Source organism: Bombyx mori, chromosome 12 (assembly GCF_030269925.1).
Source record: "Bombyx mori chromosome 12, ASM3026992v2".
Classification (NCBI taxonomy): Eukaryota; Metazoa; Arthropoda; class Insecta; order Lepidoptera; family Bombycidae; genus Bombyx; species Bombyx mori.
Window position 1 is genome coordinate 8,722,935 of NC_085118.1, and position 24,544 is coordinate 8,747,478.

General features: G+C 33.8%; 1 protein-coding gene and 1 long non-coding RNA gene across 10 annotated transcripts in view; one reads left to right on the top strand and one right to left on the bottom strand.

Moving 5' to 3' along the window:
• LOC101746579 (uncharacterized) overlaps nt 1-24,544 on the top strand; it is a 105,200-nt gene that overhangs the window by 69,797 nt on the left and 10,859 nt on the right. The gene's annotated exons all lie outside the window — the stretch shown is intronic.
• Nucleotides 1,580-23,805, bottom strand: LOC105842122 (uncharacterized). 8 transcript variants are annotated; one of them, XR_009974487.1, is made up of 6 exons: nt 23,611-23,769; nt 11,763-11,922; nt 10,848-10,948; nt 10,113-10,176; nt 9,457-9,557; nt 1,580-1,757 (listed from the first exon to the last, which is right to left on the bottom strand). It is a non-coding gene; the product is annotated as an uncharacterized LOC105842122 (long non-coding RNA). The 8 variants fall into 8 exon arrangements; XR_002431005.3 differs by lacking the exons at nt 1,580-1,757; nt 10,113-10,176 and having other exon boundaries at nt 9,132-9,557; nt 23,611-23,805; XR_001139891.4 differs by lacking the exons at nt 1,580-1,757; nt 10,848-10,948 and having other exon boundaries at nt 9,132-9,557.

The window sequence follows — 24,544 nt, forward strand, 5'->3', positions numbered from 1 at the left end:
ACTATGATTCCCTACATTAATTTTCATGTAAAATTACCTTGTTCCGAATGTAATCGCTGTTCAAAGACAATGAATAGGAAATTCAAGGAAGAGATTGCAATTTTTTTAGATTATGAAATTATTTAAAAATTAAATCATATTGGCGAATGCCGTTAATGACAGGCGACTTTTTTTCACATTACAAGTGGTTACGCACAATTTTAAGACATTTTGATTTGGCTCAAAGTTACAAAGTTTACATACTACTAGAGTTCAAAATCCATAACGGGAAGAAAAGAAATAAATTATCGAAGAGAATCTGAAAGTAAGCATATTTATTTATTCAACTTTATGCTCAAGAATATAGTTACGGACTTAATGTCTAAGGTATTACCTACCGCTTAACCAAGTGTGGCATAGAAAGTGTTGTGCTAGGTTTATTTCATTTTTTGTGAGAAAAAGAAATATATAATACTATTTAAATTTAAAATACAGACATACAGTCTACATACACAACATAATAATCACAGATTTATTCTTAATAACAGATTTGTCAGACTTGAAAAAATAATACATATAGAATATTGCACAGATAACATCAAAATATTAGATTTTGTCACCGATTCGTTTAAACAAAAGTTGCCAGTAAAATAATTAAAAGCATTTAACAGCAACTTTTGAAAGCTAGACGACCAGTGGTATCTATGATTTAAACAGTAGACGTGATAAATGTTAAAAATGTAAAATAATAACTGAAATTACTTAAATAATTACATTATTACACTGAAAAACATGTCTTGTACATTGACGTATTTTAATTTATCACGATATAGGCCGTTTCTCTTTCGAGCACTTTCTAAAAGTATTTTATATCGATCTGCATATTTACGTGCAAGTCCATTATGCGTATAGGATAGTTTGCAACGTGTGATATAACAAATCAAGAGTCCGAAATTTCCGCTTTATATTATGAAACCGGTATGATTCGTGTCAATACACTCGCGTGGGTTGCTTTGCCGATTCTTTGAATGAAAGAAAGCGTGTAGACTTTACTTGTATTGTCCGTGTGGGAGATAGTTTTCAGAATGATCAATTTTTTTGGGTTCCGTAATCAAATGTCCGAAAAAAGAAATAAATATAATTTATTCCAGATGATCTGTTCGAGTATTAGTTGGTGACTATTAGTAGTATTGTTTATTGTATATAAATTTTGAACTACTAGAGAGGAAGAGAAAGAGAGAAAATAAATGAGCTAAAGATTTAAAATAAGCTTTCAAAAAAAATTACAACACTAAATAAATTACGTATAAAATCACCTTAAGATGGCATATACATGCAACAACTTTCAGGCAATAAATATTTGTCATTATCATAAATCGGTCATATGATAATGTCAAATTTAGTTTTCCCAAACATTTGCTTAGTCCTTGCAAAGTTGGTTCTTAATGGACTACATTAAGTGAAAGAAAAGTAGCAGTGTGAATAGACGGTCTATTTAAATAACCAAGATCATCTATAAATAGATCGCGGAAACACTCGCTGACGAAAATTAAAAAAAGTTTCCAAATTGTATCATCATAAACAAAAAAAAGAGACATTATTTGAACATTTCCAAATATAGTTGTTGTGAATAGTTGATTACTTCCAGTTTTTTGTCATCGACTCTTCTGATCTCTTCCGCTTTATTCCAAACATTCAAAGCGCATCTCCGGGAATCTCACCAATGGGCGCGGACACTCCCACTGCTTATTTATCGTTTCCTTTACTTCTTCATTGTTCTTGGAAATAAAACAGAATTATATTATTTCGATTATATATATATATTGTACATAAATTCATAAATATTAACATAATAGTTCTTGCGAATATGAAATTTTCTGGAACACTGTAGAAATTCAATTTGTTCGATTTTCACCAACATCCTGTTTTATCGCTACCATTTATTTATACCTATCTTGTTTTCTCGTTATTATTTGGAAGTTCTGAAGATAAATTTAAATTACGTGATTAAATTACATCTTGTTACATTCCTGTTAAGCCATTAGCACTCATGTTACTCTTTGAACTCTATATAGATTTACATCCATTTCAGCCCATCTCGCGGCTTCGTCACCAATTAAAGCATTTTTCGTCTCGATTTTTTTTTGTATTATTAAGCTTCGTGTCCCATCAAGTTCACTGTCATTAAAACGAGTAAGGAATTTGCTTTTGTTGTAAAGTTTTATTTGAAAAGGAGAATGAGAAATCTGAAGACTTACGACAAAGCGGAAGATACATCTTTGTTATATAAATAAATAATTGATGACAATACAATATGTGTTATAGTTACAAAAGCTAAAGTAGGTACAACTTGGACGGCGTGGATACATTGAATGGTGAGATAAAAGCTTTAATCACGTTGTTTTCAAAGTTTAGAAGTTATTCGAACCAAAAAGCATAATTGTTGACGAAGTAATAGGCAACTGTGGTACAAACTTAGAACTGAGTTATGGATCCAAGCCCTACATTAGCCAAAACTTCATACTTCATTATAACTGTGAATATTGTTTCTTCGTAAACATATATATTTTTTTATTTATTGCTTAGGTGGATGGACGAGCTCACAGCCCACCTGGTGTTAAGTGGTTACTGGAGCCCATAGACATCCACAACGTAAATGCGCCACCCACCTTGAGAATAAGTTCTAAGATCCCAAGTATAGTTACAACAGCTGCCCCACCCTTCAAACCGAAACGCATTACTGCTTCACGGCAGAAATAGGCATAATTATTATACGTATTTTGATTAAAAATAGTTTCAAGGATTAAATTCTTACTTTTACTACATTCCATCTACAATTTTGGATGTTTCCAATATATGGATTTCCGTTCGATGTGTATTAATGAAGTCTACAGCTCACGAAATGTCAGATCTTAAAATATTAAGCATCATATTTTTGATGAATAAATAAATATATTCAGTTCTACCCTTTTGAAATTATGAAATTTTCTCTTATAAAAGATGAACAATGCAATTGAGTTTGTCTTTTATAATTAAAAACCCGTATCGTGATATTCTCAGTACATATTGCCAAACAATTGTCTGCACGGTCGACCTACACGGCTGATAAAACCTAATACTCTATTGTTTCATTGTTTCACTTGAGATTTCAATGACACCGTTATTTAACACATTCTAGTAGATACTGGGCTTCAAATATAACTACAAACAAACACGCAATAAAAAGAAAAACAATTAGGTAGTATGATTTTGAAATGATTTTATTGAATAAAATTAATTTCAACAACTTGCAAGGTAAAAATATAAATAAAACAATTATCCTAGAGTTTAAATTGTTTTGATAGTTATAAAAAATAACTGTACTAGATTCAAAACCGCATCTGAAGTTTTGTTTCCGTTTCAATTATTTGCAAGTCAGAATTAGATGGACTGTGTCGGTTTATAACCGTCTAAACGTTACTATTATAAAAAAAAAAACTAGTTTAAAGCTTAAAAAATCCAAAAGCGTTAGTTAAAATCGGGGACAGAACGGTTGAATTTTCTAGGTTTGAATCGTTACTAGATTTTTGGTCAACTGCTACCAACCTGTTAATTTATTTTTTTCGTAAATAATATAAAAATTCCTCGACATGAGGTTCAATACAGAGTACTTCATCTTATGACATATAAAAAATCGTAGTATTTTTGGTAGAACGAGCCTTCGACTCACCCGATCTTGGGCGCTTATCGTCAATCATTACCAATCCCAGGGCTATAATAGCCAAGCCGCTGCTTACTGTCAAAGACTTTTTACTAACTTCTATTGAAGAAAGACATTCTATAGTGTGTGTGGAAATACCTTAGAGGGCGTTCATTCCAGAGCCCAGATGTAGTAAAATAATCTATGAAAACTCACCGTCGATAAGCGCAGTGTGAATAACAGTGTATTTAATCTATATCAGTGTCATAACAATCATATCGACTCGCGAACTATTTTAAACGAAATCAAATTTTAATGAAATAGTTAAAAATTTGTAATTTCAATATGCTTTTCAATATAATACAAAATTAACTAAAACCAACAAATTTAAAACACTACAAGGGTATTAGTCACAGATAAATCAAATTTTATGCAAAAATTCGTTACGCCTTTTGTTGTTTTCGCAATTTTTTTTATTAGGCATTAAAAATAGTTTTCCTCGAAATATGGTTTCCAATACAAACATAACGAAAATTGATTAGTTGTTTTTGAATTCAAAATTAAAGCTTAACATAGAAGTTCTTAAAATTCCGTACCCAATTGTAGCATTAAATGAGAAAAATATCAGGTTTAGAGAAATATGGATTTTTTAGATGCGCACATTGAAACGTGCAAACAGACGTTATAAATTCATTACGATAATAAAATATTACCCAAAAACTCCAAAGAACTCGGAAGCGTGTATAATTTTGGCCGCAAATTCAAACATTAAAGTGAAGTAATATATCAATATGGACAGTTAAGTGGCCAGATGTGCCTTTTATCGTTTCTGGCCAGTTTTCAAGTGCCGAAAACGCATTAGAGGTGTATCAAATGGGAATAAGTCGACGATAACCGGTATTTTAGCATACCTAAAAAGGTAAATGATATGTAAGAAAAACACATACATATACGTACATACAGTTGAACACGTATTTCTTGTTTTGTTATCGAATTATTGCAGGTACATTTCGTTTGGTAATAAATTTTCTAATGCGTTCGAATAGGTTTTTTTCTTCTTCACGTTTTCAGGTTTTTTATGTTTGGTTGTGTAAAATAGCAATATACTTTTATTGCCCCGTTAACTGATTTGGCTACCGTAAATGTAATTCTAAAGTCAATTAACCAAGTTTTCGTTAATGTGTACCTAATGTTATGTCATTAAATAGAAGTTTGTTAAATGCACGATTACGTTTTAATGGTTTATTTTAGTGAAATCTATACATACAATTAAACAAGTCGCCGAGAACAACTGATATGTACATATATGTATGTACATCAATGTATTTCATTGCTGTACATATGTATGTACAACAATGTATTTCATTGCTGCACATATGTATGTACATCATTGTATTTCATTGCTGTACATATGTATGTACAAAAATGTATTTCATTGCTGCACATATGTATGTACAACAATGTATTTCATTGCTGTACATATGTATGTACAACAATGTATTTCGTTGCTTTCTTCTTCTTCTTCTTCTTCCGTCCCTGTTCCCGTTATCTGGGCTCGGGTCTAATCACTCTACGGCACCAGGTTGATCTGTCCTGGGTTGTCGGTTTCGGCAATTGGGCTTTCTTAAGGTCTCTTTGCTTTGATTTAAATTTTTGGGGATGGATTTTTGGAGTAAAACGTTGTTGTTATAGTTTTAGTAGTGCTAATTGTATGCACCGTACTATCAATAGAAATTTTAATAATTTATGTGTCACAAAAACAATATAATAATTAAAGGATAATATAATTCGCCCGGTGTACTCGTATGTCATTACCCGAACCGTGAGGGCTCTCAATACTGATGTACCGCCTTTTTGTACTGGAATCCACAGCTACAGTTAGGTGGAATCAGAGCTTATTGTTTTTTATTTATTTATTTTTTTAAATTTTATATTAACCACTTAACACCAGGTGGGCTGTGAGCTCGTCCACCCATCTAAACCATTAAAAAAAACCCACCTTGAGATATAAGTTCTAAGGTCTCAAGTATAGCTACAACGGCTGCCCCACCCTTCAAACCGAAACGCATTACTGCTTCACGGCAGAAATAGTCAGGGTGGTGGTGGTACGCATAGACTCACAAGAGGTCCTACCACCAGTAATTACGCAAATTATAATTTTGCGGGTTTCATTTTTATTACACGATGTTATTCCTTCACCGTGGAAGTTAATCGTGAACATTTGTTGAGTTCGTATTTCGTTAGTAAAATTTGTACCCGCCTGAGATTCGAACACCGGTGCATCGCTCAACACGAATGCACCGGACGTCTTATCCTTTAGGCCACGACGACCATGCAGCTCTATTGTAGCTGCTGTTCACTGGTCTGAGCTTCAAGCCGGAAGGCATTTACGCGCGTGATTTAAACACTGGGATAGTCGTGATATATTTTAAGCAAGACTGAAAAGTACAGAAAAAATACTCTGATTTAATTATATTTTTTTCCTACCTAAGCTGATCGCCTTGAGTGGCTATTTCAGCGTAACCTTAGCTAGTAGGTGAGCTCACGGGGCTCAAACCGGATGCTAACCCTGAGACTAGATCCATAGAGCAGTGCTTCGCAGAATCTACCACCGGATCGGAATCGCGACCCACTGTCCCCATCGGCTGTGTCTGTGGCTCCTCATTTAAGATAAGGTTTAGAACAACAGTGGGCGGATTTATGTACAGACACACGAGACACATGATGTAGCATACATATATTACGTTTGCGACTTACGATCTACTATTACAAAGACATCACAATAACTTAAGCTCGTGTCAGCATTAAGCACGTTTTTCGGGGAATCGGTCTTAGTTATATTTATAATCCCTAGATCAAAGAGTCCTTTATGTCCTAAGTTTAGAAGTGCTGAGTCAGTTATTCGAGTAAACACTGGTTGAGTAATACTATGAAGTTTCGTTGTTTTCCCTCGCTTGCTTAGCGTAAATGCATTAATTTTGAGCACGAATAGTCGTGCATCGCGCTGGTGCTAATTGACATAGATATATTGACCTAACTTCCATGCCTATCAAATTGTTTCAAACACTACACTATTATATCCACTTTAATGATTGCTCCCTAAATTATTTTTAATTAACAGTTATATTTACATCTATTGAATATTAACTGGCGTGAATAGAAATCGGAGAATTAGAACTCATCTCAAGTTGGGCGGCGATGTTAACGTTGTTGATGCCTATGGGCTCCGGTAAATACTTCTTAACATCTTGTGGGCCGTGAGCTCGTTCACCCGTCGAAGCATTAAAAAAATCTGATAAATTTTTAAAGATACAAAATAACGAATTATTTTTAACGTACTTACGTTTAATATCATCATCAATGCAATAAACAGTAATTGTAACATAAAATACATCACTACTGAAACGCTTCTGATTTATATTCAAGTATAATCACATAAAATAAGTACAGTATAATTTATAATGTACATTTGTTAGGGCATAGGTATAATAAATAAAATTTGCCTTTTATTTTGTTGATCACATCATCATCTATATGGGTATTTATTTGAATTGTTTGTATTGTTAAGAGCAAAAATTTGGCAAAGAAAAGAAAATATCTGATATAACGTTTGAATTCAAATGAATCATGGGTGAGAATTTTTTTCTCGATTTCGGGTTCAGCTAAAATTCTATTGTCTAAAAGGTCTGTAAACGGAGGGCTCAAATTCGTTCTGCACAAAGTATTATGAACTGTTTGACAAGAAATGACTTCCACGGATACTTGCTCCGTGGTAAATAGCTCTTAATATATGAAATACGTATGTGATGATTGAAATTTTCCTTGAAATGGTAACAATAATCGCATAAAGTTACTATTCGATGCGAAAAGAATGGAAAACGAACAAGCGAAAGTTAGTTTTAAAAATTTAACAGGTAATTAAAATTAAACTGTTGCGACATGACGACAGTTTCCTTTTAAATATTTTTTACACTGCGATTTCCGTGAGGAGGGCGTTTCGTTTAATTCCACGTAAATTTTATCAGGCATAATGACGCAACGATGCGGAGTCAACGTTCTAAACTCACGTGCACTTTCGAATAAAGGTAAACGAGCGTACTGTATCATACATATTACGTAAAATAATAACTTGGACAAATTAACATAAAAATAAATAAACATGAATCTAATTTCGATCGAAGGCGAAAAGTAAAAGTCGGATTGATAGCCGTGTCAATACATCGAATTGTATTTTGGAGTAGTCAGATTAGCAGATTTTATCGTAATGACCCGACCTGCCTCTTTATGTATGTAATAGGTTGTTCATTATTCTTTTAAGTGTAGGTATTATGTAAGATGCTTAAAAACATGGACGCGTAACACTTGCTACTTGTTTCGAACGCGTCGAACTTGTTGTTTTACTAAATGTTATTCGGAACTCTCTATCGTCTTGTAATTAAGTTTGATTGAGGTTAATCATTTATGAGATATTGAATTTTGAAATACTTTTTTTGTTTTTTTTTTTTTCAATATTTAAAATGTAAAATTTCGTGTGAATATTGTGCAAGACGCCAGATTGGAACATAACACAATAATAATAGCAGCGGCGCGGATGTTCATGGACATTTTCGGGACATTATGAGGAAATGCGGGTACTGAGAATTTTGTTGCTGTCTCCTCTCTCAACTTCTCTAAATTATTGGACAAAAGTGACAACTGCAACTCGAACTGAGAATATCAGCGTGAAAATTGGAAGTAAACATTTTGTATTCTTCTGATTTCTTCTCAATGAACTAGAACTAATTTGTCTTAATTTTTTAAAATAACTATAATGTTATTTAAGTTATGCTTTAAAAAAACACGCTTGTTAATTGATTATTGAACTATCTTTTATTCATGGTGGTCCTGGTCAGAACATCAGGGTAAAATAATAAAAAATATATTTTATAAAGGTATTTGATACGTGTGCAAATTTTCATCTATATAGAACGTTTTGGAGTTGGTGAAAATTACTGGTTAAACTAAATTTGTGTATTAGAGTTATCTATTGAAGCGATTCGCGCACCAGTTGAAGGTTCAAAGACTATGCTAGAAACCTTCCGTAAAGTGCTAACAATAACTACACAAATTCAATATCATCAGAGAGACGACGCGGCGCCGCGCCGTTTGGATCAAACAACATGAAAAACAGATAAAAAAAACCAATCAAATATTTAATAATAAAACTTTCATAACTGTAACTAAGCTGTTGACCATTAACAAATTATTACCTTTTAAATAACTTAATGAAAATAAATAGATTAAATACGTTTAATAATTTAAGCCTGAGTATTTGTAACAATAAATTTCGTTTTGCTTTCGCTCCAATCCTACCAAATCTAAAGCTTATCAATAGCAATGAGCCCTAAATCCTGGACCAGGTTGTTAGTAAAATTATAACTGTTTTTATTTCTACCAAGGCAGAATGATCTGTAGATATAAGTAATACAAAGGATAGTGTTAAGTATAATGCCTACATTTTTTATTAAAATTTATTGCAACAAGTTATATAACCAATTAAATATCTAGTTTAGAGCCCTCTTACATCCTTGCTCAAACGAATTAATTTATTTATAGTCATTCGTCCTTCGAAGTTAACAAGTCTGTACTTCAGAAACATCACATTTCACGAAAGGCAGTCCTCTCAATGTCGCCGCAATCTGTCATTGACCCATCAGTCTGTAGGTTCGGCGGTGACGCGTGGTTCCTTCCGTTGAGAATAGGACTATTTACGTTCATTTCATTAGTTCGAAGAAGCAGAGCTGCGGGGATTGACTCACTTTTTGTATCGGAAGTCGTGTTTTCGTCCTTTTTACAATATCCCGTTGCTTCAGATTATCTGCGCTTCTTTGACATTTCGTTCTAATGCAAACACCCGTATCTGAAACATTTTGTCTTGAATTTGAATCTAAATTTATAATATTCTTTTTTGTTTTTGTTTTTTATTTCTAAAATAATTATTCATCCGCGGATACACATTTTTAAATTAAACAAACCTAAGTTAATTGTAGTTTATACCCAATCATGTCGTACAGCGTACATTGTAAATGCCAGATCACCTGTTAAATTTTCGGTATCGCATCAATTCTTTACTGGTGGTAGGACCTCCTGTGAGTCCGTACGGGTAGGTAGCACCACCCTGCCTATTTCTGCCGGGAAGCAGTAATGCGTTTCGGTTTGAAGGGTGGGGCAGCCGTTGTAACTATACTGAGATCTTAGAACTTAAATCTCAAGGTGGGTGGCACATTTACGTTGTAGATATCTATGGGCTCCAGTAACCACTTAACACCTTGGGTTGTGAGCTCTTCTACCCATCTAAGCAATAAATAAAAAATCGGGCAACTCTTGTTTTTCGAATGGCAAACCTTGTGACTACTGATAACATTAGATACTATAACACATTACATTAGAACTGATAACATTAAAAGTTACTAACTTGTCCGTCCAAACTGTCCAAGCTCTTGTAGAAAATAGCCTTTGGTGTCAATGTCGTGGCCTGTCTACATTAAACGGACACTTAACTGAGTTAGCTGAGCTAAATTTCAAGCGTTATAGCTACAAGCTATCAATCTTCTCTAAAATTTACGTGCTTTATAAGTGTTATGTTTATTTTAAATGGCTACGTTCATTTAGTCGATGTTGACTAAAGCTCGCGATGTTGTACGAAAACAAATCCTATTCAAGTTACGGCAATGAAATGTTTTCAGCGTTGTTTGGATTTACGAGTTCCTTTATTCGATTTTCAATGAGAATTAGTTTGAATTACGGACCGCGGGGAGCCAACTCCGTTAGGTGTTTGTATACATCCGCTGTTGAATGTGCAAATGCATTCTTTATAGAGTGCTTAGCCTAATTTTGACCCAGATGTTTGCGTTAATACCTTGGAATTCTGAACACAGCTATAGGTTATTAATCATTGATATTGTTAATAAACGAATCACTATAGTTTCCGCTTATGACTTAGTTTAGTCAAAGATTCAGCTATGTACCCAACTAGGTTCGCCGATGAACAAAGTTTCTTTTAAAAAAGTAACTATGACAATGATATTATATTATGATAATGACTTTTTTGTCTTCGTGTTGAATCATTCGATCAATCAACGTGTTGGAGATGTGGGGTGAGAAACGAATCCGCTAAACAAAACATCATTATTGTTTGGGATATACATACCTCAATATAATTATTTTCATCGAATATTGATTTGATAATTATTTTCATATCTGTTTGTTTGTTTTTAAATTATTTACTTGTTGAGCATCACGAAAGAACTACTGTACCGAATTAAAAAAAAAACATTTGTTAAACATACAACTGATATGCTATTGGCTAAAAATTGGCAATGATACAAATACGCCATACTGGCAGGCACCGGAGATAAACATTAAATTTCATAAAGCTATTTTTATACAACTTGCAACAAATTCAAGGTGAAATCTTTCAATAAATTCACACGATTTCATAACTCACGATGTAATGGGTATAGAATTCAAATCTATTTTTAAACTAGCTGACCCAGCAGACTTCGTAGTGCCTCAATCGAGAAATAAAAGACCTAAACTTTTGTATAAAACAAACTTAAACAATAACAAAAGGAATCCGTCCTACGGGGGACAAATCAAAGGAAAAACAAAATTGTTTGTTTTTATATAATTCCGAACATTTTCATATTTTTTTACCTTTTAAACCTTCTCTAGACTTCCACGAATAATTCAAGACCAAAATTAGCCAAATCGGTCCACCCGTTCTCAACTTTTAGCGAGACTAACGAACAGCAATTCATTTTTATATATATATATAGATAATTGTGCCAGTTAATTTAACAATAAAAAGATAGCAATGTATGCAGTCACTAAAATGTTTGTTGAAGCTCAGTGATGAAACTCAGTTGGAAACATGGACTCATTATGTCTTCACCACAAGCGTATCATTTGTTATCTAGTTGATGTCGCAATATCAGCATACGTACTAGTCTCAGAAATCAAACACAGAACGTGATTTTCTTTCTCGACTATATATATAACTTTCGAATCTTCCCACGCCGGTTCGAAGATCTTTCCGAGCGTTATTTTTAAGCGTTATACTCACCTCATAAACAATCCTATCTTGGGACGGATATTCAGGTGCTGCCAAATGTCGAAGCGAAAAGAGCTGACATTAATTTTAACTAATACATATTCCGGTAAATTTTCTTTGTAAGTCTTCACGATTAATGACCACGGGAAAGTTAGTTGTAAATTTGACATATCTGTAAAGTTGTTAAAATCTAGTGAAATCTAGAAACGTCTGGAAATTTAATAGGCGGGTTTGAAGTCGTGTACGTCAGAGAGCCATAGAACGTAGATACCTATTCTGCTATACAGGCTGTCGTTAACACGTCAGACTCCTATTGTGTCCGCATCATAAAACAAAATATTGACATGACGATCATAATATTTGATACCCGTGTGGCCACAAAATATTTCGGTATACAAATGTGATTAAACAAAGAGAAACTGACGCAATTGCCGAATACACTATGGAAATCCGTAAACAAGTACATAAATTTTATCTTAAATGTAAATAATCCGTTGTTTACAATCTGGAAAGTTAGGTATCGTAAAGAATGCTGCACAAGGAGAACACATGTAAATACGATACACCATTTAAAATATATATAAACGCAAATTATTGTTGCGTTAGAAACGAATTGTGGGAAATAAACGAGGTACCATCCACGTTTACTGGTTTAGTCTCACAAGACATGACTTTAATTGGAATCTCACGTTATATTTATGTTGATCTAGATTAACTATCAGATTAGAGACGAGCTTAGCAGAATCTCTTGTTTTAACATACAATGGGTAATAGTGCGGAAAAATTGCATAAAACGAAAATAGGATGTATCTAACGGTCGATGACTAACTACTTGGTAGTTTAAATGCTTATAATGAAAGTGAAAATAGTCGCAAAATTATTAAATAAGTAGTTAATTTAACAAACTTTCGTGACGTAGTTGGTAAGATGATACGTACCAATTATTCATACGAAACGAAACGAAAACGCAAAATCTCTGAATTTGCATAATTAGAGGTGAGTACGACACTTTTGGCTTTTTGAAGGCTTTTGCTTTACTACCTAGAGCCACTACGTTCATCCACAGTGCGTTTCCAGAGATCTTTTTTGCCACGTACCAGCGCTATGACATGTCCTTCTTCAAACGAGGCTTGTGGAGAGTATTAAGCGGTAGGCAGCGGCTTGGCTCTGCCCCTGGCATTGCTGACGTCCATGAGCGACGGTAACCACTCACCATCAGGTGGGCCGTATGCTCGTCTGCCTATACGGCAATAAAAAAATAAAATAAAAAAAACTGCCGTGAAACAATAATGCTTTCGAAATCCATGGTAATCCATTTGACGGGTGGGGGTTTGTGGGAGGTAAAATAAAATAAAAAATGCTTTTTGAAACTGGTATCTCATAGTGGGTGGCGATATTCACGTGTAGTATCGCTACGTACCAGCTCGTACGCCCATCTAAAGCAATCTAGAAAGTTTCTATGAAAAGTATATTTCGGATGTTTTAAAAATAAAAACAGAAGAAGGTTGTGGATATAATATGTTATGATCATTAATTGAAACTTCTTTTGAATTCGCACAGGCGTTAAAACTTCACGATACGTTTGCTAAGTGCTCGCAACGTTTATCACGCGCCAGTGCGTATGAATCAAAGAGATTGTATCTACATGACTCTAACGTGCATTCTAAGTGTAAAGAAAGTCGAGTTTTCCAAGCGGCGTGTACGGTATAAGTAGAGTCGGGAGCTGCCGACCGAATCGTACTGATACGTACAAACGGTTACCATTCGTGCTGATTCATTTGAAGAGTACTGAGCACTTGAGACAATTTAATTTTAGCAGAATTATCGAGATGCACGTATAGTTTCCATTTAAATGATTTGGCAACTATGTTGTGTTATTTGGAGTCTAATATATATAATTTTCTTTTTATTTACATTAACTAAACAGAATATTTTAATTATGACCGAAAACTTTGTAAAGGCTTCGGTAAGTATAGACTAAGCTTAGGTTATGCAAAATATCCCGCTGTGCACAATATAATATAAATAATATACAAGTATAATCCTTGGTTGCGCTTACAAAATAAACTATGTACTACAAGATCAACTCATTTTTAAAAGCCTAAAGTGTTGTTTCGAAATTATGCGAATAATTACGAATACGCCAACGAAAGAGATAGCATTAGATGAAGAACAAATTTAATTTACTGTTTGCTTGATGTCTGGTACTTATTACTTCGGATTTAAGATAGAAAATCTTGTGGTAAATGCTATCATAACTTTGTCCCAGCCATCACGGAACTAACGGATGCCTTTGGCAACGTATTCTTTACGCATTACAAGTAGTTTCCGCTACGGTCGTTCAGGCCTAGACTAGAATGTGTTAATTGTAGTCCAGAACACCGATACCTTATTAGCGGCACGCGATTACCAGACTCAAGTAAATAGGTCGCTTTTTAATTATCTTTAATGAGTGTTTCGTTTGAGAACAGGAAGATTTATCAGCTTTAGTTCGCATATTATGATTTATAATCTGATCAAAGAGCAATTTATATTAGCCCGTAATATAATATCATTATATATTTTATTACCGCAAATTTAGATTTAGATAAGTCGCAAAATAATAAATTAGAAAAAAGGCGGTCATCTTGCTATATCGTCTTTGTGTTTGTATTCAGTAATAATTAAATAAAATTATACAGTTAGTATAAAATTATTGAACGAGTCGAAAAAGTTTATTATTTAATATCAATGAATATACAAAGTAATTTGATAATATAAATATTCTCAAAATGGACGGCAAGCTGAATCGATAGAATATATAATATTTTCTTAGGTGGTCGGGACGTGCCCCAAAAATCATTGCAGAGAGATATCGGTTTTTCTTGTCGTTCTTCATTGTTGTTACACTTTTTTCAGTTTAGCCCCTCAGTCCGTAAACAAACGTGCGATAAGGATCTCAGTTGCAACAATACTATAGGATTTCAAATGAATTAAAATTGAAAAAGACTCACGGAAAATTCAAAGATATTCAATAAGCTTGATGCGTAAAAATATAAGTAACGTAAAAAATAAAAGTGCACGTCTCTCATGTGCTCCAACAATCCTCGGCATCAACGGATGTGGTGCGTTGAACTGTCACTTCTGAAGGGAAAAGTGCGTATGCGTGTATGTAGATTGTACACATACATACATACATATAAGGTATACAGGAAGCGTTCGCGATGTATTTTTATTTCCATTCGAATGTAATTAAGTAATTAATTTACATCAGTCGCACTCCGAAATTCGATAACCAATTTTAAATCTTTGTTCTTCAATCTCATAGCCTGTACAGTAGTTTTCTTTATCTGCATTAAAGAATAATATGTGATGAATATCTGATAAAACACGTACAGGTTTTTTTTTTCTTCAGTATAGCTATTTGGAATTACTAAGAAATTTTTAATCACTGTAAGAGAGAAGATAATGTGTGTATGGTGTAATATACGTTTTTTAGCAGATTGATCAGACTCAATGAAGAAGAGCGTTAGGATAGCTCTACGAACACGGCACTCAGTTCAACATGTAACGTGACTCGGAACGCACGCTCAGGACGTCCCTTGTTACGTCTATTTACGTTGTACGAACCTTGGCAAATGTGTGGTCCAATATTTGCGAAGCGATATGGGTGTTATGTGTGAAGTGTACAAGTGCCGTGAAGTTTTCTTACCCAATATGATTTAAGGGAGTACTTATTCGTGCAAATGTTTGTCGACGGACGAGGTTAGTGTATGAAGCGAACGTCGGATGCAGAGTATAATAGTTTATGTCACTGTTTAATAGGCTTTAATTAGTGAAGACAGTAACTCTCACTTGCACTGACATAGTTGTTCTTTTGTGTTTTTCGGATAACAAAATTATGAAAATTTACTGGAGTATTATTTATTATACATATAATGAAATAAGCTATTAGCAAATAATTGAGCTAATTAAGAGTTTTTTTTTTTGCAATTAACTTTAGTTGCAATTAAACTAAAGGGTGATTTTAAATTATGTGATTGATTAATTTAATGTGTTTTTAAAACAGAAAAGAACTGCTTAGGATATAAATGAATCGGTTACGTAAGATTGGCAATAAACAAAAAGGTTTATACTCGATTATACGTAGCTTAAATTAGATTAAGGTTTGAATCTTATACGATATTAAAATTTTTTTTTTTTTTAATTGATTGTTATTGAATTGTAAATCAACTTTTGGCGTACGACCTCCTGGCAGACGGACAACGTCGTCAAGGCGGTAACGACCGTAGGGCGTGAAAGTTTCCGCCTGACCTTGCCCTCCACAAGGTTAGACATTTCCACGAATACTCAGTACCTTACTTAATATTTTTTGAAAGTCACTATTGTTTTTTGAATACTTAACTAAATCAATAAACTACAGGGTATTGTTTTTTTAAATCTACGATTAAATTAATATATTTAACAATTAAAAAAGAGTCAAGTACACTATTATCACTTTATCTCTTTGTTATCCTCTTCTCTCCATTACGTGAACACAATTGGGCTGGGTTTTTTTTCGTACATTTTTACATTAACATTGGACGATTGCCAGGTATCGTTCACAATGCCTCTCCGTCACAGGTTTCGAGGTTAATCCAACTTATTATAATATTAAATTATTTTTGTAAATTCAAGCACGGGAACGTGTTTTGAATCGACTTGCATAAGGGCAAGGTTTACTAACAATATATTATTTACAATACATTTAACAAACTTAAGTTTTGCAATGGAACAAAAAATACAATGATATACCTAATAATATAAAAAATAATTGAAGTGTTCGGGTTTGGTTAAAATATAAGAAGTCGTTGACTATTAGAACATTTAATAACCGAAGATTTTTGTAACGTAAGCATGCATTGGTGCAAATTACATCTATAAATAGATTTTAAATTAAAACAGGAATCATTTATACAAGAATCGATGTTCGTGACTGTAATTGCGTGAATGATATTAGATTAATAAAGCATTACAATTGTTTGTTCACGTGGAAATTGCACATAATTTATTTTTCTAGTGATCGTCGCAATGAGCTTGAGACATTGGAATTACATTTTTTTTGTAACTACTTTTATTAAATTGACTTACTTAGATAAACGTTTCACACTGATATAGTGTACATTAAGAGTACTTTTTTTTTATTGCTTAGATGGATGGACGAGCTCACAGCCCACCTGGTGTTAAGTGGTTACTGGAGCCCATAGATCTACAACGTAAATGCGCCACCCACCTCGAGATATAAGTTCTAAGGTCTCAGTATAGTTACAACGGCTACCCCACCCTTCGAACCGAAACGCATTACTGCTTCACGGCGGAAATAGCGGAAATACACCAAAATGATGTATTAGGAACAAAAAAAACATATAAATACAGCGAGTGATAGCGATAAGCCGTGAACGAATGAAGTCATAATATATGTAAAAGGAAAGTGGATTATTAATTTGAATAAATAAATGGTTTTAGAAAATGTAGGCCATTTAAGTGTCGGTTGCCTAGTACCACTATCTTGTATTATTGGAAACGATTCCTTTTGTATCTAGTGTAAATAACAACTATTCGTGCCAAATCGATGCCTCCAATGAACACTACGCTAACTCCAAATTCGTAGGTTTACAGGAGGAGCGTTTAAATGAAAAAAGTTGATAAAATCTTTGTTATTGCAGATATATTTATGGTTTTTTCTTGTGTAACTAGCTGATTTACTCTTGCTTCGAACCCCATCAATAATAATTTGTAATACTTTTAAAATAGTGAAGCGATTTGCGTGAAAAACGAAAATTTCAAAATTTTGAGTTAGAGTAGTGTTCATTGCAGGCATCGATTAATATAAAGTAAAGATTACAGTACGTGGGCACAGTATAAAACTTAGATTAATGGGACGTTAATTTTTATATCAGTCTTTTAATACGAGTAATTATTAATTTTATCATTGCAAACACAACTTCCGTTGGTTAAACTGTATAAGTTTATAGGCGCTGTAAAATACACCGGAAACTACGTCAAACTTGTTCAGCTCATGCGTTGAAAAGATCATTTCTATCTATAATTTTAAAATTATTGATACTATAATCGAGTGTCGATGTGCCTTTGAGCACTAATTCAATTGTTCTATGAAAACTCAAGCAGTGTCTAACATTGATTCTTACGAACAATTCCGTCAATTCAGTCATACAACATTTTAAACGGATTGGAAATTAATTGGCTAAATTCTCAATACAGTAAGTTAAAAGCATCCAAAAATATTTCAAACTAGCGACCCGCCCTCGCTTCGCTTCGGAAACATTAAATTTCATTATTGATAGGCGAAGCCCGCCATGTTGCGCGCGTTACGACAATAACTGCGGGTGACGCCGCGGGGCGAAGCTAGTCAAAAAAAGTAGCCTAAGTTACTCCTTATATCGTCAGCTACCTATTAGTGAAAGTCTCATCAAAATCGGTCCAGCCGTTCCAGAGATTAGCCGGAACAAACAGACAGACAGACAAAATTTTAAAAAATGTTATTTTGGTGTATGTACCGTATATGAATATCATATGCATGTAGTAAAAAGCGGTTATTTCAATACTAGCTACTGTACTAGCGGTTATTACAAAACAGACACTCTAATTTTATTTATATGTATAGATTTACGTGGATGCCACCGCCCGCCTTGAGGGGTGAAGTCAAATCTTAAGTTCATCGGAATAACCGCTGTTCAACTCTTCACATCGTTTCGTGAGATAGATGGGCAGGCCGATTTTATTCACAGCCCTTGAATATTACTAATAGTGAAGTAGGGATGTACAGAGTTGTAAATGATATATATCATAAATAAATAAATAAATAATAAATATTTACTAACAATCACGCCACGTTAACTGGTCCCGTGATAAGTTCGTAAAGAACTTGTGTTACGGTAGGCAGCGGCTTGGCTCTGCCCCTGGCATTGCTGAAGTCCATGGGCGACGGTAACCACTCACCATCAGGTGGGCCGTATGCTCGTCTGTCTACAAGGGCAATAAAAAAAAATCTTTATTATTCAATTAAAGGTGTTGAAATTCTAACTTTTCTTTATGGATTGGGTAGATAAGCTTTTTTTTGTATTGCTTAGATGGGTGGACGAGCTCACAGCCCACCTGGTGTTAAGTGGTTACTGGAGCCCATAGACATCTACAACGTAAACGCGCCACCCACCTTGAGATAAAACTTCTAAGTTCTCAGTATAGTTACAACGGCTGCCCCACCCTTCAAACCGAAACGCATTACTGCTTCACGGCAGAAATAGGCAGGGTAGTGGTACCCACCCGCGCGGACTCACTAGAGGTCCTACCACCAGTAATGAAGCTATGCCTATATCGTCCTGCCTAAGACTGCTTCACGGCAGAAATGAGCGGAATGGTAGTAGCGGATGCTATCCAGGTAATACGTACCCGTGCAGGTTCATTCGCCATACCATCAGATCAAATTTTGTAAACCAAATTTTACAATAGAAAATTTATAGTCACTACTGAATCGTAAATTTTATACATTCGTACAAAGAGAATAATAATAAATCACTTAAAAACAAAATACACACCAATAGAATTAGAATATAATCAAAATCTCGAACTATGGCCTCTGCGTGCCTAATACTACTACTTAATTTATATAAACATCTGATGGTACCGCGGGACGTGGTCAATATGATATTTACACGCGATTTCATGCAAGGTCAGGATACTGTTACCGGTTATTTCTTTCCGTTTTTAGTTAATCCGGAGATCTCTTCGAACGAGGTTCTTGTTCGTAGTCACTGAACCCCTGTATACGAATAATTTGTGTTTACGTATGACGGATCCCTAAGGTTAGTTTGTCAAGTTCCAACACTTTCAACTTGAAAGATTCTAAATGATTTGACTGAAACTGTGTCTAATTGGGTCTTTGTACGGATTCGCGTTAAGATACGATGGTTTTGTTCCTTGCTAGTCGTCTGTTCATTGTTTCATTTCTATACTACATTGTTGTTTTATTGCGGATATTTCGTAATTTTGAAATAATCATATGTATTTGTATAGTTTACTTCATTAATAACAATTAGACCAACTAAATACTGTTTTTCAACGGTTCCTTATACAGCTTTGTAACTTTAAATATCTAGTACAGTACGATGAATATGATGATTGAAAATTAAACGATTTAGCTTTTGAATGAAGCTATCAAAACTCTTAAAACAACTTTAAATTTACTAATATTTAATTAAATAAAGTAGCATTAATTCTCGTAGCCGATTAAAAACAAACGGGAAATCACATATGCGTGTGATATTTACTGTTCGATTTATACCAGAAAAGATACATAGCGAATTAATTTTAACAAGAAATTTCTAATAAGTATATTTCAAGTTAAACGGAGTTATATTACTTTATTAGGCCAAGTTGGCGGATGCCAGGAGGGCGGTCGTTTGATGAGACGTCTGCGCTGTCATCGTTCGGTATAAATATAACCTGACACATTACTAAATTAATAGAGGAGTTAAACTTTAATTTATGTTACGATTCTGCTACCCCGTTTCTCGGTAAAACTAATATCACGGATGAAGTTCAATTTCGTTCTTCGATATAAACACATTATAATCTTATCCACTAAATATATATCGACGCTTGAAAGGCAAACGTGACTAAGCGACAATAACTGCTTTGTACATAAATGATAGGCAATAACCATATTCGATGCGCAAAAAATATATATTTCTAGGTCTATTAAAATAATTTCAATCCTACAGCTAGATTGGTTAAAATAGCATTTTTTTCAGGTATTTCAACTTTAAATTAGTCTACTGTAAAGTTCACGCATTGTCGCTTAGTCACGTTTGCCTTTCAAGCGTCTATATGCATAGATACTAATAGTTTACTCAGTATTGCCAAACTTAATTTCGATACGAAGTAAATGAAATCACAGATAATATCAAGGCGTTGATTTTGATGCCAAATGTGATGTCAAGACATCCGAACTCTACAACCAAGCAAATAGTATTTAAATTGAGTATTTTATTATCCGTCGCACAGTCACTAAGTATTCAAACATTAAAAGTTGTGTAACTGTAATTGTGACAATGAACTCTTTCTATTCGTATGCATAGACAATATGTCATATTTAAAAAATTATATTTTTATGTAAATATATTTGTAATAATCAAATGTCTATCATTGAACCAAAAACGAATGAAGTAAACGAAACACCAAAAGAAATGTTGCCCGTTGCAATGGATACACTACTGGAGATATAACCCAAAAAGGGTTAATGTCAGGCAGAATTGAATTAAAACGGGAGAATTAAAATGGAAGAATTAAATCTTTGACACGTTTAAAACCCAACTATAATTTTATGATAAACATTTAACTTTGCTCAACAATCTCCCTATAACAGAAGAAACATAATACTTACGCAATAATTGCTTCCAACTAGCAATCAAAAGCCGAAACTAGTTGAACTCAATAGGTGGTCCACCGATAAACGATTAATAATGCTCAAGAAGGAAATCGTCAATAACGTCCTTAAACTTTTGGCTTCCGTCGGCGATATTTCTAGTAAGCGTGTATTTAATGCTGTCGCTTAACTACAGGTTCAAATCCATATTTACTTATAAGTCCAATACTTAATACTTAATCCTTCTTCAAACGAGGCTTGTGGAGAGTATTAAGCAATAGGCAGCGGCTTGGCTCTGCTCCTGGCATTGCTGAGTCCATGGGCGACGGTAACCACTTACCATCAGGTGGGCCGTACGCTCGTCTGTCTACAAAGGCAATAAAAAAAAATACTATTTCTAAATATGCACTCAGAAATCGCTGTATTTTGTAAAGAAACATGACATTGATAGGGTAAAAAATATGGATATAATTTTTAATCGATACGTGCACTGAACAAAAGTAAAAACTCTTTACAGCACTCGTTTGTGCATTATGACAGATTAACAGCCTTACGTGAGAACTAATGCAATTAAAATGAATATGCACAAACAGAGGCACCTACGTGACTCGTATCTCTGTTCTTTGTTTTGTTAAAAATAGATAGTAACATAAAAAATAAAGATAGAGCTTTTTTATGTTTTGTGTCGTAAAAACAGGGTTTAATGACACATTTGTATTTTCAGAGAAAGTCTTTGTTGAATTTCGCTTAGTTTCAGCTATTAAATTATAGAAAATCGAAGAAAAGCTTAAATACAAAACACGAAATTTTTTGCAGTTAAATCTTTAAGAACTTCGAATGAATGGCGAACGATATTTGCAAGCGACAACATACATGTGCCCATTATGATTTTTTTTTCTTTTCACGTCTTAATAAGAATGTTCTTTCTTATTGATCTTCTTGGATCGAGGATATAGTTAATTTGCCTACGCAACCTTGTAAACTATACGTCAAACCTCTTTGCCCAAAGGAAATATAATCACGACAATATTTTCACCTCTGCCTACTACTTTCCTTTTATTCTAATAAAAATACGTTCTATGTTAAAACATATAGCATATTTATAATTATTCTTGTTACCATGTGTACGTATGTAATAGTACAATGTGTATGTGAGCTAACAGAATGAACAGGGTCACTACAAATTGGTGAATGTCATGTGTACGCAATATGTACGAAACGGCAATTTATGTATACTAGAGGTCCCGCAGTAGTCGAAATTCGACTATAATTAATTGGAATTGTAAGTTTGTACACTATTATGATTGTATTTTATACTTCTATAATCACAAATTTCGCCAAGACTATACTATAAAAATATTAACAAAAACAATATTTAATCTATTCTCAATTTGACAACAGACGTCAAGAACAAAAGTTTCACAATAAATAGTATGCATGCGTGTGTGCATCAAATACATGGTATGTAGTGTGTGTAATGTTTTCTTTATTGATTTAATGTATCTTTTATGCATTATTTAAAAAAAATATTAGCATTGTGCACTTCTTCTCTATATTCTCTATAAGTGTGGAAAATTTCATACTTCTCCGTCCGCGCAATTTTCATAAAAAGGGATAAGTTTTTGCTTCACGATATAAAAAAAATGCATTTTCTGTCAAGGACTTCGTATAGGTACATATACTAGTGTTTGTAGTCTGTTCACGGTACCGATAGTTTCTTTAGCCAAGCTTTCTAATTAACGTTAATTTAATGCCAAACGTTTTATACTCTGTTTTTTAACATCGGAAGACTACGAAAAAAACGTTTTCCTAATTTAGCACATAAATATATTATTTTTGTTTACTGTTTTTTAGTTATTATAATAAAAAGCTTATATTTTTTGAAAGTAATTTCGTTTAAGAATTCATTATACATAATTATTCCTCTTTATTCCTCTTCATTATTCCTCTTTGTTACTACTAGTGAGTCGGATTGGTGTCAATGAGTCTAACGAGTTAGAGTATAAAAATAAAAATTTTTTTTGCAGTTTTCAATAACAGTAATATTGTTAATACCGTTCCATATTTAAATGTGTCACGGCGTCTTTTGGCAGGTAACCTTTATAGGACGGGATGCGTCTCGGCCCCCTGACACACATACAGACACCACTAAAATTAGATTAGTGAATCTCACGACACGCTAGACAAACATATGGGTTATAGCGAAAGTTCATACATTCCAAAAATAGATGTGTAAGTAATGATATGTATGTAGAACTGTATTCGAATTGCTTAAATGGATCCAAATATAAACAATTGATTTTTCAATTTAGTGACATTTAGTTTTCACGAAAACGTATCGTATGTGTGTGTTTACAATTTTTTTTACTTTTTTTTGTTGAGCAATCCATTTTCCAAGTCAAATAAAAAACGCGTTAAGAAGTAAAATTAAAGATCCAAAAGAAATTAGTTTTTTACCTCAGTAGCTCAAACACGTCGCTTTTGCTGCGAGACAACAGTGAACAAAACGCGATTTTGATTCGAGCGTGGGTTAAAGTAGCTTTTTAATTTTTCAATCTTCAGTGACACGAATTGACATTGTTCAGCCATAAATTTGAAACATTCGAATTTTACTGTGCTCTGTCTCTTTCACACGCATTTAAAAAAGCGAGTGAAAAAACAAACCCATTCGAAATTCGATTTTGGAATTCGACCACGAAGAAAACACGTTCGGAAACGCGTAATACCCTAAAATTTAAAGATATTTGTAATAAAGAAATGACATTTTTTTAAATAGTTATTTCAATCTATTCCTGTTCAGTTCTATGTCTCTTAAGTAATATGTGTTCTCACTGAACAAGAGAGCAAAGTTTTTTGCATCTCGTGCTGTTGAGTCCCTCACTACGCTCAGGATTCTAACTTTGAATCATAGAATCCTTCGCTTGCTCGGGACTCAAAATCAGCACTCGAAACAAAAAACAACTTTGCTCTCTTGTTGCACAAATAACTATTTCCATCACCATATTTAGTTTGATTTGGGATGTTTGTTATTCTGGTTTGGTAATTGACTGCAAGGTCACGAAGTAAATCGTATTCAAATACGTCGTTCAGAAACATGACAAATGGTCCTTTGGCCAAAACAATGAGATAGCACGTGCTTTAATACAAATTCCGTACGGCTAAGCGGAAATTGATACAACAACATTTTACAACCGAATTATACTACGTTGCCCGAGTAGTAGTAAGTATTCAAAGCACGGTGATTATACGGGTCCGTTACCCTACTCTGTAAGCGGAATACTGATAATAGTCAACCGGGAATAGAACGCCATCATCGTAATGTCACTCCATCATAATGTGCCTGGTGATTGTAGTTAAGTATTGTTACCGTTTAGTTTGAAGCGATCGCGCG